This window comes from Primulina huaijiensis, chromosome 15 (assembly GCF_012295235.1).
Source record: "Primulina huaijiensis isolate GDHJ02 chromosome 15, ASM1229523v2, whole genome shotgun sequence".
Lineage (NCBI taxonomy): Eukaryota > Viridiplantae > Streptophyta > Magnoliopsida > Lamiales > Gesneriaceae > Primulina > Primulina huaijiensis.
In genome coordinates, this window is record NC_133320.1 from 17,504,124 (window position 1) to 17,518,751 (window position 14,628).

The 14,628-nt window shown below is 37.5% G+C and overlaps 1 non-coding gene across 1 annotated transcript; it reads right to left on the minus strand.

Annotated features, from left to right (window-relative positions):
- Positions 1-4,176: 4,176 nt before the first annotated feature.
- TRNAF-GAA (transfer RNA phenylalanine (anticodon GAA)) lies at positions 4,177-4,249 on the minus strand. The gene has a single exon. It is a non-coding gene; the product is annotated as a tRNA-Phe (tRNA).
- Between the last annotated feature and the right edge of the window lie 10,379 nt (positions 4,250-14,628).

A 14,628-nucleotide genomic window follows, 5' to 3' on the forward strand; every position in this document is an offset into this window, starting at 1 on the left:
AGGTTTCTGACTTTTTCCTAATAAAGCTTATCCAAGAAAATCGTGAAAAGTCATCGACACATACAAAAGAATATTTCTTACCCCAAAAGCTTTCCACTTCCATAGGACCCATAAGATCCATGTGCAGTAACTCCAGACAGCGTGTTGTCCCAGATGATGGAAACAATGGGTGTGACACGCGAGTTTGCTTACTCTTTTGACAATCGCCACAAACATATGGTATACCAAATGAAAGATTAGGCATACCTCGTACTGCATCGTACTTACTCAAAATTTTCAAGGTTTTGAAATTTGCATGACCGAGTTTTTGATGCCCAAGGTCGAGTTCAGTAATTTGTGCATGTCTGCATGAAAGTTCTTCACCTATTTGATAGCAATTATCCGAAGACCTTGTACCTGTCATGTTGCACATATTAGTTTCACCAAAAACTTCACAAGTATATTTATCAAACTTGACAAGCAAATTATCATCACACAATTGGCTTATGCTTATCAAATTTAAATTTAATCCTTCAACATGAAGCACATTGTGGAGCTTTGGTAGTCCTTCAACATTCAATATTCCCTTTCCAACAATCTTTCCTTTAGCTCCCCCTCCATAGGTTACTCTTCCACATTTTTGATCAACATAATCAGTGAGATGTTCTCGTGATCCTATCATATGACGTGAGCTTCCACTATCAAAGTACCAATGACCTGTAGTGTTAGTTTTTAAAGAAGTATAGACAACTTTACAGTGAGTTTTTACCTTTGATACCCAAATTTGTCTTACTGTAGGTCGATGGTGGGAGGTGTTGCGGGAAATGTTGGACAACATTCGAGACAATATCCGACTCGTCTTTCGATTCAAGCAGTCATCCATGAGTTTAAAACAGTAGGGCCTGATATGACCAGGCTTAAAACAGTAATGGCATACATACCTGCATTTTTTTTTCTTAGGAATGGGTGCAGCTGGTTGTCTTTTTGGAGGAGCACTTTTGATTAAGGGCATGGGTTGAGGCTGTGTAGATGTATCAGCTTTTCCTTTAACAAAGACAGTTGAATTTGAAGATTCACCAATTTCGAACACACTGTCTTTGAAACCTAAGCCTTTCTTGTCATCTCTTCCCATCAAAAGTATGGAATCAAGCTTGGATGTGCTTGAATTGAATTTGGACAAAAGTTTCAGTTGCCTTTTGAAGCTCTTATTTGGTCTTACCCAGTTCTAAGTCCTTTTTGCTCAAGATTACTTCAAGTTTGGCAGCCACAGCTTTAAGTTCGGTGTTCTCCTTCATGAGAGTTGAGTTAAGCTTGTTTTTTTTGGTCCAATCCTCAAACAATTCTTCATAAAGTTTTTGTACGCTTTCTAGAGTGATCTCATCATCAGCAGCTTCTAATTCATCATCTACAATCGAATTTCCAGAGGCTGTATATTTTAAACAGATTGATTTTTCGCAGATGTTGCGGCCAGGAGTGGCAACACCTAGGGCAACACCTAAAGGATTCACCTGCAGGTAGTTTTTTTTCTGTCAATAGTGCAGTCAAGGAGGTGTCCATTTAAATATTTCTGTCAAACAAAACAAAAACCAGAATCAGCACTTAGTATATCAAGAGTAGGCTCTAATACTACTTGTAAGGAATATGTTGTTCGACGGATACTAAAAATAATAAAAATATCAGAATAGGATGTAAAATAGTAAATTTGTGTTTTATCAGAATTAAGTGTTGTGTCAAATGTTACAACATTTAAGACAACATACAGCGGAATATTAAAGTTTGTAACACAAATTGACTTTAAATAAATAGATGAACAAGATTAAATTTGCACAAGTATAAATACTTGTGCGGTGCCTCAGGGCAAAAATTAATCACTAGAAAACCAAAACGTTTACACAAAAACCAATCACTAGTGATTAAGACTAAAATCAATTTCCTCAACACGTTGAGAAAATAAAAGCTTTCTAAAACAAATAACCAGAATAATAAAACGTAAACAAGAAAGCAAAACGTGATGCCAAAAGAGGAGCGACGAAAAACAATCTTCAGCCAACTTCGTTACGGATGTTGTCTGTAGATGTCCCCAACAATCAAGGCAACACCCGGTATCTGCACTCTTCAAAACAGCACGTCCCTTGAAGGAATATTTCTCAAAAATCTATGACGTGTACAAGTGCGTGTATATTTGATGTGAGAAGAGACCACCACGAAAATCTCCCACGAAAAACTCTCACGAAAATCTCTCCAATAAAAACTCTTCCACGAAAACTCTCCTCCAATTAAAATCACGTCCACGTAAAATCCTTTCACGAAAATCACCTCACGTAAAAACTCTTCACAAAAACTTTCCACGAAAAACTCTCAACCATGAAAAACACCTCCACGTGAACTTTCTGAATTTCTCCCCTTCTCTCTCTCTCTCTCTCTCTCACTGCTTTTGAATCTCCACCTCTTATTTATATATGTCTCCTCTTCGAAAATCTACAAGATATGGTAAACAAACATTCTATTAGAAACAATATCTTTATAAATCAATAATACCATATCATGTAAATCAANGGCCCCCTCCTTAGTGAGATTATATGAGCAAATGCCCGAACCAAAATATGTTATTGCTATGGGAGCCTGTACAATTACAGGAGGGATGTTCAGTACCGATTCTTATAGTACTGTTGGGGGAGTCGATAAGTTAATTCCTGTGGATGTCTATTTGCCCGGTTGTCCACCTAAACCGGAAGCAGTGATAGATGCTATAACAAAACTTCGTAAGAAAATATCTCGAGAAATCTATGACGATAGGATTAGGTCTCAAGAAGCAAATCGGTGTTTTACAACCATTCACAAGTTTCATGTTGGACGCAGTATGAATACTGTAAATTATGATCAAAGATTCCTTTATCAACCGCCATCTACGTCAGAGATACCTACTGAAACCTTTTTTAAATATAAGAGTTCAGTATCTTCTCGCGAATTAGTGAATTAGACAGGACTCCTTGGTACAGAATAACAAGTAGTGGGTCAATCTTCATAAATTTGATCGAGAATGTGAAATATTCTAAATAAAAATGCGGGAGATAAAAAAGATGCAGGGTCGTTTGTCTGTTTGGCTGGCGAAGCATGGGATAATTCATAGATCTTTAGGCTTTGATTATCAAGGAATCGAGACTTTACAAATAAAGCCGGCGGATTGGCATTCCATTGCTGTCATTTTATATGTATATGGTTACAATTATCTACGTTCCCAATGTGCCTTTGATGTAGCATCTGGCAGACTATTAGCTAGTGTGTATCATCTTACCAGAATAGAGTATGGTGTGGATCAACTAGAAGAGGTATGCATAAAATTATTTGCCTCGAGAAGGAATCCTAAGATTTCGTCTGTTTCCTGGGTTTGGAAAAGTGTGGATTTTCAAGAACGAGAATCTTATGATATGTTGGGAATCTCTTATGATAATCATCCACGCTTGAAACGTATCTTAATGCCTGAAAGTTGGATAGGATAGCCATTACGTAAGGATTATATTGCCCCCAATTTTTATGAAATACAAGATGCTCATTGAATGATAAGAAAGCAATTTTCACTTATACAATTTCAGAGATTCAAGGATTGTACTTTCTGTTCTAGATTTACATTAACTAGAATAATGGAAGTTTAATTTGTAGGAAGGAATTGTGGATAAGTTAACAAAAAAAGACAAAATTAGTGATTCGTTGGGATTCTTACATTTATTTGTAAGATATTTATTTCGTCTGAATTTGCGCCTATTCCTTAGACCGGTTCTAGAAAGTAACGTCGGGACGAATTAGAAAATCGAATAGGAAATAAAATACAAAGCAATGAAAGGGTATCGAATTCGGTTGATTTGTATTGTATCTGAACCGAATCTTGTCTAATTCAACTTCGACTTTTTTTTGTCTTTGAACCAACTAATTGAACCTTTCAAATAGGTATGAAATGAAGTATTGACATTTTGATAGAATTTTATTTTAGATAATTTATTTATAATTTATTATATTTATTATTTATTTAATATTTAATTTAAGAAACTCTACCCATCTATTTTATAGATGGGGTATATCTGCTCAAGATAGATAAAAAAAGTATCTATTATGATCCAGATTCGAAATCAATATGTATCTCCCTTCATATCAATTCTTTTTCTAAAAAAAAAGGACCTCATACAATACAAATTAACCATGTGCCAGGAACCAGATTTGAACTGGTGACACGATGATTTTCAGTCCTCTGCTCTACCAGCTGAGCTATCCCGACCATTCCCAATGTAGCATCCCATCCTAATTTTATTAGGGGACTGGGGTCTATGTCAATTAAAGGTACAAGGGAAAATTACAAAGTTTTCTCCAAGTCTCTAATCTCTTGGATCTTTAAAAAGACGACTTTATAAGTATCAGTATGCGTAATGATATTGATTGTGAATTATTCTAATAAGGATTTTTTGAATGTATATTCTATATCACATGTGAGAAGAAAAAGTCATTTACGACCAAAGACATTTTTAAAAGAATTAGAAAGATAAAGGAATTTTGAACCGTTAACGAACAAAGTGGATAGGATAAATATTTTGGGAGTCAATTATAGGATTTTTTTGGGGATAGAGGGACTTGAACCCTCACGATTTTTAAAGTCGACGGATTTTCCTCTTACTATAAGTTTCATTGTTGCCGGTATTGACATATAGAATGAGACTCTATCTTTATTCTCGTCCGAATAATAAGTTCTTTAAGAGATCTATCGGACTGTGGAGTGAATGATTTGACTAATAAATATTCTATTCTTTTATCAATGTGAAATCAATTCACACCAATTCTTCTATTTTTCATATACAAAAACCCAGATACAGAGTCGGCCATTACTAATCATAAATAGTATTCAATAGATACGTTTATCCTTCATCCTTTCTAAAGTTTCAATTCTTCTACCAACGCGCTCAACTGCATTTGTTAGAACAGCTTCCATTGAGTCTCTGCACCTATCCTCTTTTTCGCTCTTTGAACCCTTGTTTTGAGAAAATAGGATTTGGCTCAAGATTGCCCATTTTTATTAATTCCAGGGTTTCTCTGAATTTGAAAATCTTCACTTAGTAGGTTTCCATACCAAGGCTCAATCCAATTAAGTCCGTAGCATTTACCGATTTCGCCATATCCCCTTCCTTTTGTTTTGAGATTAGGATCTCATTATTATACCATATGCTATCTCAAAAAAGTATTTTCTTTCTTACCTATCCTATAATAAAATATGTATTTGATCCAAACTCTGGTGACGCAATTGTGGATGTTGCATGACCAAAGTGATCCTATCAACGAAAAAAAGCCTCTTGTTGAATTCTTCCTCGATTGAAAGAGGATAAAGTGTTGAAAAAAGCATTTTCTGACGTTGAAGAACCTGATGAACTATTGCAAGAATTCAATGAAAATCGTCCAAAGAATTCTGATGATTCAACATCTGATTCAACTTTTAAATTTGATTCTGATTCCGAAGAATATGCTTATGGTGTTGATGAAGACGGTGGTGATGAAGAAAGTGATGATGATGTTGTTGTTGCTGATGTTGAGGAAGGTATGTAGAACACTCCTGACAACATTGATATTATTGACTATGACTTGAGTGAGTCATTTTCTACTAAATTCTACTCTGAATTCGCCCTATCCATATGGGCCTTTGTACATTAATCGAGGACTGATTGATGAGAAGAACATTAATATTGATGTTTACCGGAGGTGGATTTTGACTCTGTTTCTGACCAATCGAGGGATCCTATCAACGGTGACAGCAGTGGCACCCTACTGCCAAAGATCTGTTCCGAAATTCTTTTCAAATCTCTCATCCAGTGTCGGTGATGAGGGATTACCTATGTTTGGATGAGTGTTTGTCCGTGATAGGGTCTTTAACTTTAATCATTCGGTTATCAATCCATTCTACAACACTCTTGATGATGAAGAAGAAAGAATGACCCTGGATATCAATGACATTATTGTCGTCCTCATTGGAGAACTGATCAAGATTTTTCCAGACCATCCAAAAGTATGTCTGCAGTGAATTTAACTTCTTTCTATGCAGTGATGCACAAGACAGCCATCTGCAACTGGACCCCCTCAAGGAATACAACTGTTGTTATAAGACATCAGGCTCTTGTTTTGTTTTCCATTGGTACCGGGAGAACCTTCAACTTCGGAAAGCTTATATTCAAGATTGTGCTTCAATTTGTTGATAGAAGATTGAAATCAACAAAGCTGTTGTTTCCATCTTTAATCTATAATATTCTAGAATCTCGAGTTTTTATCAGAGACAATGATGAGGATCTCTTTGATGTTGGTTAAAAGCTGAAGATTGCCCTGGTTTACTTTAAGGGGAATGGGAAGTTGAACCTTTCTAGTCTACTACTGGTATTGACCTTGATGTTGGAAACGCGGCCTCTTTATCTGGTTTTATTGTGTTGTCTTCCTCTGCTCTATTAGCTCAAATTTAGTTTGGCATGAAGTAAATCTGCAATGCGAAAGAGCTCATAGCTCATAATAAAACTCAAGTAGCCGAATACCACTTACTTTTAAAAGTGGCAGTGCATTATGTCGAAAAAAAAGATTCAGAGAAGGTGCAACAAGTGAAAGTGTTAATGCATCAGAAAAAATGGAATAAGAAGTTGATGGTGAAGAATAATGAGATATAGATGAGCTCACCGATGGAGTTGGAGATGGAACTACTCCTTAGTTTGTTTTTATGTTTAATTCTATATCTGCTTGTTTGTTTTTAGTAATTATGTTTAAGTTGTTTTTAATGTTTTGATCTTTTTAAATAAACAGCTAAATATTCTAGTCCCATGTTGCAACATCGTTGACATCTCTTCTAACATTGTTAAATTCAGAGGGAGATGTGATCTAACTCGTAGAAGTTTTGTTGATTAATGTTNATGTTGTGAAGGGATTGATGAATATAAGCAAGAGATCAAGCACGAGAGTTGGTGATTTACTTCGAAGAGATCAAGTGCTCAAGTGAAGGTGTATTGTTGTGTTTCTAAGGAGTGCTGAAGAAAAACAGACACAACACCTAATTACAATGCTGATTAGTGTGTTGTTCATCAAATAGAATTTCGGCTTCACAGAAATTGCATCCATTGTTATTTGGTTATTTTTGCGATAAGAACTTTCGAAGCACTTTGCTCCTTCACTTTGTTAAGAGAGTTATATTTTATTTGTTCACCGATGAAAGAATTGTTGTGCATAGATTTACAGGAAATAAATATTTAAAACTAGTACATCAGAATTTGGTGTTGTGCTCGGTGTTGTCAACACCAGCACACAACAAGGCAGCGGAAATTAGTTATTTACGCACAAATATAACTTTAATAAATAAACACCAGATTTAAATCATGCACAAATACGAATACTTGTGCGATGCCTCATAGCAAAAATTCACTAGAAACTTATGTAATTTGTTTACACCAAAATAATGCTAGTGAGTATAACAAATCGAAATTCCTTGACAATCTCCAAGGAATTAAAATGCATCAAAAACTCAAACCAACACTAAACACTAGATGAATAAAAATAATGTGTTGCTAAAAACAAAAAAACGAATCCACTCTTCGATCAACACTCTGCGTCAGTGTTGTTTTTGAGTGTCGTCAATACCAATCAGCAACACAGTCACGAGGTAAACAAAACGATCAAGCTCCTTATGCAAATCTTCAATACTGAATATTCTTCAGCATCGCTTTCGTAGCCGTCAGTGCGTTTTCTTTCCTTGTTCTCTACCGCTTTCAATCCTTGACCCTCTTATTTATAGTACTTCTTTTTTTTTTTAACTTAAATCTCCATAGATACTTCCCACCTATAAACACGGAAACTAGAGTTTAATATGAATCAAACTCTAATTCAAAGCAAATAGATTATATCTTATAGATCAGTTCCTAAATTAATTAAATAATTCCTAACAATAGGATTTACTATATCTAGGAAAACAAATCTATCAATTTAGTCTAGAAGTGCAAAATCGAAATAAAATCTTATTTGATTTAGGTATAAAATATTCTTTTCAATCTCCTCTTTTTTGGATTTCTGGACAAAACTTCCGAAAATGATGAATATAACACGAATCTTGTAACTCCCCCTGAGTTGTAAATTGCATATCCCCCTGAATTTGACAAGTTAGTGCAGTGGAGTGTTGTGGACAATGTTGTCACACTTGCGCACAACACATACCAAAATATTCTTACAAGGCGACAAGGCTTAATCATGAGTTCATTATTTCAACAGCATATATAAAACAACAAGGCATTAGTAAGACCTAGGCATAAGTAAAGTAAGTGCAAAACATAAGTAAAAGTAAACTCATGGTCCTAATCAACTCGTTCATCAGTATCTTCTTTATCAGTGTCTTCCTCATCATCTCGAGTTGAGGGACCATCCTCGTGTCCCATTTTTTGCTGTGCATCATCTCCCCCTTTTTGGGCAGAATGCACTCCTACTTCAAGGAGTATGCGATAATTTGCAATCTGATTCTTAAAATATGCAATGACCTCCTCGGCCTGCTTAATTTGCTGAAGCCCAAAGTCAATTTGGGCATGAATCTCGGGGACAGTTAATAAGATGAAGTCTTCAGGAGCTGAGGAAGATGAAGTAGCATGGTTGCCAACACCAAGGGCAACATCAAGAGCAACACCAGCAGTGAATGGGGGAGCAGAGAGGCCAGTACTTGGGACAGCACCTGTCGCAGACCAGGGAAGATCGACTATCCTGTTCCCTTTAAAGTATGCAGGTGCAATTTTGAGTGGTTCTCCTATGTCCACCAGCTGATCCTCATCATCCACGACAAAGCCTTGAGATTCCAGTATGCCAAAGATCAAGGAGAGAAACAAGAGCTTCGTCGATTTCATTCTACCCTCTGTAAATTGAAAGGTAGTGGTGAATACTAGCTGCCCAAAGTTAAAGTTGAGACCTGTCCCAATGGTGAAAAGAGTAACTGCATGTGGTCTGGTAACCACAGTGGTGTTGGATGAGGGAGTCCAGTTCCAAATGGCAGTCTTGTGGAGGATAGAGTAAAATGATGTCAGGTTGGCTGCAGCAACGCGCTCGGGGCGACTTGGGAATTGAGTGATAAGGCCCCCGGTTAGAACAGAAGTAATGTCATCAATGTGTGGGAGAACATCCTCAGTAATAGGAGCAGGAGTGTTGTAGAACTCGTTGATGATGTAGGGAGAGAAATCATAGATGGTGTCTTGCACATAAACCCTCCCATACTTAGCAGATCTCCCATCTCCAGCACTGGAGACCATATTACAGTAGAATTCAAGGACTGATCTTCGTGCATAGGGCTGGACAGAATTGACTGTTGAACTCAATCTACAGAACTGAAGAAATGCGGTTAAGTTGTATTTCTCGTATGCTTCAAAGTCAATGTTGCGTTCCTCGATAAACTCTCTGTGAGCATACAGATACCATTGAGCCACAGCCGTCTCAGAGTAGAACTTAAGAGAGAAGGAGGGGGCGAGATTGTAATCCTCCAAATCAGTGTTGTCAGCACCTGGCTCGACACCGGGCTCAACACCAGGCTCAACATTTTCTTCAGACCCAGTTCCTGGATCAGAGACATCCTCAGAGTTATCGGCTTCATTCATGGACTCAGTTTCCGATGGGCTTCTCTCGAGAGATTCTGGTTGAGCATCACCTGCTTTATCCAAAGATTCTTGTTTTTTCTTTGAATCTCATAGACTGTTGAGAAAATCGGCCAGCGACTGTTCATCCTCGGATGAGAAACCTACGTCGTGAGGGAGTTCAGGAGATTGCTTAGGTGGAGCAGCAGAGGAGGATGAAGAAGCGGAGGTCTTCTTTCCAAGGGTCGGCCTTTTCCTAGCAACCAATTCAAAGTTGTCATCATCGGAGTCATCTCCCGATGAGAAATCTGGATCGAGGGTAAAGTAAGAGGCCATCTGTGGTTTCTTTGGTTCAGAGAAATCAGGGCTATACCCTGCCTGCCTTTTTTATCATCGTAGGAATACTGAAGGCTGTGGAGAAAAAGCCCGCCAATAAGCTTCGAAATCGGGAGGATTGTCAAAATCCCAAGGATTTCCAGGTTCCCCGGTAGCAATTTCCTCAAGCGGAACAGGTTCTGAAGGGACATGCAGAGGATTCTCCGTAGGAGTCTCAGTCGGTGGTGTTGTTGATGGTGTTGCATCCTGGAGGGGAACACCGTGACTAGCCGCCATTTCACTACGAATATCCTGGAGATCAAATTTGTTGTCTGCCATTTTTCAAGATCGAGAGCGTTAGCCATAGAGAAAGAGAGAACACGAGCAAGAAGTAATTTCCGAAACACAGAGAGAAAGGGGCAAAGTATTTCGAATAAAATTCAATTTATTGAATATAAGAGCCCTTGCTACAATGGTAAAAATTTCATCCGTAAACGTTGCATAGTAACGGTAAAAAGGCACGTTATAGTCTCTCAACGGTAACATTTCTGATTTCTCCTAAATCCGTAATTGGTATTCTGCCTTTGTTTCAGACGGTAAAAAAATTGATCCCATTAAGTGTTAAGATATTTCAGAAGATCATCCAATGGAAACCCACGTCGATTACAACCCACAAACACAAGAAATCACGTAAATTCAAAAAATCGGGTAATTAAGGTTTTCATCAACTGTCATAGGTCAGATACTGATATGTCACTGCACATGATGAATTTACGAAACAAAAATCAATATGCATGTGCTAAATATGCCTCCAATATGATGAATTATCGAAATGTCAGGCAGTGTATAAATTTGTGTTGTGTCTAAACTTGGTGTTGGCAACACCACTGAGTTTTATTCAAACTTCCAAAAAAAAAATTTCTTTTGATTCAGAAATGGTAGCTCCCACAATAGAAGAACGGTCTTCAATGGACTCACCTATGTAGCTTCTTTCATTACTATTTTTTTACTTAGAAGTGGTAGCTACCACACTAGAAGAACGGTTTTCAATGGACTCCTCTAGGTAGCTTTTTTCATCTTCTTCTAATTTTTTTTATTATTATTTACCTCTTTTCTGTTTTTCTCCTTGTGCTCAAATTTTCCTAATCACTTTTTCACATTGGACAAGATCATGATTTCCATGAACATCCTCAACTACTCGATGCCTTGGATTTAGCATAATTTACTCCTCATCATTTGATTGGAAGTATGAACACTCATAGAGTACCTCTCAGAAATTGCCTTCACTATTCAGACTATACACAAATAAATAGGATGATTATGAATATGCAGTATGCCTAGCATCCTAAAATAGACATGCAAAAATGGTGTTATCACCGGTGTTGGCAACACAAATGACAACATGTGTGTGTGATCATTGTACGCACATGCTGAGAGACTTCCGAAGTTTGGAAAATCTCTCAAAGTCCAAAGGTTTCGTGAAAATATCAGCCAGCTGGTTTTCAGTCCTAACATATTCCAGTCGAATTATGCGTTTTTCAACCAAATCTCGAATAAAGTTATGTCTTATGTCTATGTGTTTTGTTTGAGAGTGTTGACCAGGATTCTTAAAAATATCTATAGCACTCGAATTGTCACAATAAACAGTCATTACATCACTATGAAACCCATAATCTTCTATCATTTGATTCATTCATACAAGTTGTGTGCAACATCTCGCACTGGCTACATACTCAAACTCGGCTGTGGAAAGGTACACACAATTTTGTTTCTTGCTATACCAGGACACAAGGTTATTTCCTATGTAAAAACACCCAACCGATGTGCTCTTCCTATCATCTAGGTCTCCGGCCCAGTCAGCATCAGAAAAACCTACTAAGTTCTTATTTGTCTCTTGTGTGTACCACAATCCTAGTTCTAATGTGCCTGCAATATATCTGAGAATGCGTTTCACAGCTTTTAGGTGTGATATTTTTTGATTTGCTTGGTACCTAGCACATAAACACACACGGAACATGATATCGGGGCGAGTAGCAGTCAAGTACAAAAGACTCCCAATGATGCTGCGGTACATGGTGTTGTCAACACCGTCGGCAACATCATCCTTAGACAATTTTTCGCTTGACCCCATGGGAGTTTTCATATGCTTAGAATTATCATTTGAGAACTTTTTAATCAAATTCTTAGCATACTTGGATTGACACAGAAATATACCGTCATGCAATTGTTTGACTTGTAACCCAAGAAAGAAATTCAACTCTCCTACCATGCTCATTTCAAATTGTGATGACATGCATTGGAAAGAATTATCAACCAGCTTTTGTGACGAAGCACCGAAGATAATGTCATCAACATATACTTGGAAAATCAAAATATCATGTTTCAGATTTTGAATAAACAGGGTCTTATCAACCTCACCTTGTTTAAATCCTAAATTGATCAGGTAATCTGCCAACCTACCATACCATGCTCGTTGAGCCTGTTTCAGTCCATACAGAGCTTTCTTCAACTTGTAGACGCGATCCATGTGATGTGGATCTTCAAATCCCTTTGGTTGACTCACATATGCTTCTTCTTTCAAAATTCCATTTAGAAAAGCACTTTTTACGTCCATTTGATACAACTTAATGCGCATGTAACATGCTACGGCAAGCAATAGTCGGACAGACTCAATTCGGGCTACAGGAGCAAAGGTTTCATCAAAATCCACCCCCTCAACCTGTGTGTACCCTTAAGCTACAAACCGAGCTTTATTTCGAACAATGTTACCAGATTCATCTGTTTTGTTTTTGAAAATCCATTTTGTTCCAATAACATTGGTGTTCGAAGGTCTAGGAACCAAATCCCACACATAATTGCGCACAAATTGTTCCAATTCTTCATGCATTGCATTGACCCAAAATTCATCTTTCAATGCATCATTAATGTTTTTGGGTTCAATTAGAGACACAAAACACGAGTGATTTACCTGGGAAAAAGTGGAGCTCATGCATACTAATCCGATCATCTTTCGGTAGTCAACCTTATCCTTTTTCCTTGTTTTCACATCTTCATGTACTTCACCAATAATTTGTGATGATGGGTGATATATCTTAATCTTACTGGGAATTTCCTTTTCACAATTGATCACCACATCATCATCACTATCCACAGTTTCTGTTTGATTCAGCGACGGTGTTTTGCTTGGTGTTGCCCCACTGGACTCAACACTAGGCTCAACATCAGTACTGGTCAGTGGCTCACTTATATCCAGCAGTCCTTCCGTATTATCATCCTTGGTTTTTCCCATTAAATTTGCAAAGTCATCAAATACCACATTAATTGACTCAATAGTTGTTCTAGTTCTCAAATTAAAAACACGGTAAGGCCGACTGTTAATTGAATAACCGAGAAATAGACATTTATCACTTTTAGAGTCAAATTTTGCAAGATGATCACGATCATTCAGTGCATAACAAACACAACCAAAGATATGAAAGTATTTTAGGTTTGGTTTTCTTCCCATTAAGATTTCATAGGATGTCATGGTCGATTCACTCCTTAAAAATACACGGCTGGAAATGTGGCATGCAGTATTTAGATCCTCGGCCCAAAAACGTTTTGACACATTCTTGGAACTTAGCATGACCCGAGCCATTTCTTGAAGGGTTCGATTCTTCCTTTCCGCTATTCCATTTTGTTGAGGAGTTTTAGGAGCAGAAAATTCATGAGAGATTCCTTTCTTTTCACATAAGAAGGTAAAATGTGAATTCTCAAACTCCTTACCGTAGTCAGTTCTTATTTTAACCACCCTCATGTTTAACAAGTTTGTTATCTTAGCATGCAATTTTTTAAAGGCATTAAATGTATCAGATTTTTCTCTAAGGAAACTTACCTAAGTAAACCCCGAAAAATCATCAACGCAAACAAACGAATATTTCTTACCACCCAAGCTCTCAACCTCCATTGGACCCATTAGATCCATGTGTAATAGTTCAAAGCATCGTGTTGTCCCAAAATGTTGCAACACCGGGTGTGCAACACGAGTTTGTTTACCTTTTTGACACGGTCGACAGACATGTACATTACCTAAACTTAAATTTGGCATACCTCTTGCAGCATCAAACTTGGACAAATTTTTCAAGGTCTTGAAGCTCACGTGGCCTAATTTTTTATGCCAGAGATCTAGATCACTTACCTTGGCACTACGGCAGTCATCACCTTCTCCCAATTGGTAGAAATTGTCAGCTAATTGAACACCTGTCATTATACATATATTAGCATTATTGTAAACTTCACAATAATTTTTATTGAACCTAACATACAAATCATCATCACATAGTTGACTTATGCTTATTAGATTGGAGTTAAGTCCTTCAACATGTAAAACGTTGTGAAGTTCAGGAAGTCCATCGACATTCAGGGTTCCTTTGTCTACTATTCTTCCTTTAGCGCCGCCACCATAGGTCACACGCCAACTTTTTACTTCAACATACTCCGTGAGGTTTTCTTTAGTTCCGGTCATGTGGCGTGAACACCCACTGTCAAAATACCATGTACCTGCAATATTAGTTTTCAACGAAGTATAAATGACATTGCATCGGTTTACAGTTTTTGGTACCCAAATTTTCTGAGCGGAAGAATTCTTGACCGCGGTGTTGGGCTTGGTGTTGGACAACACCTCATGCAACACCTGTTTTGAATGCCAGCTAAGGTAGTCGTTCCTAAGTTTGTAGCAGAAGGGTTTGAT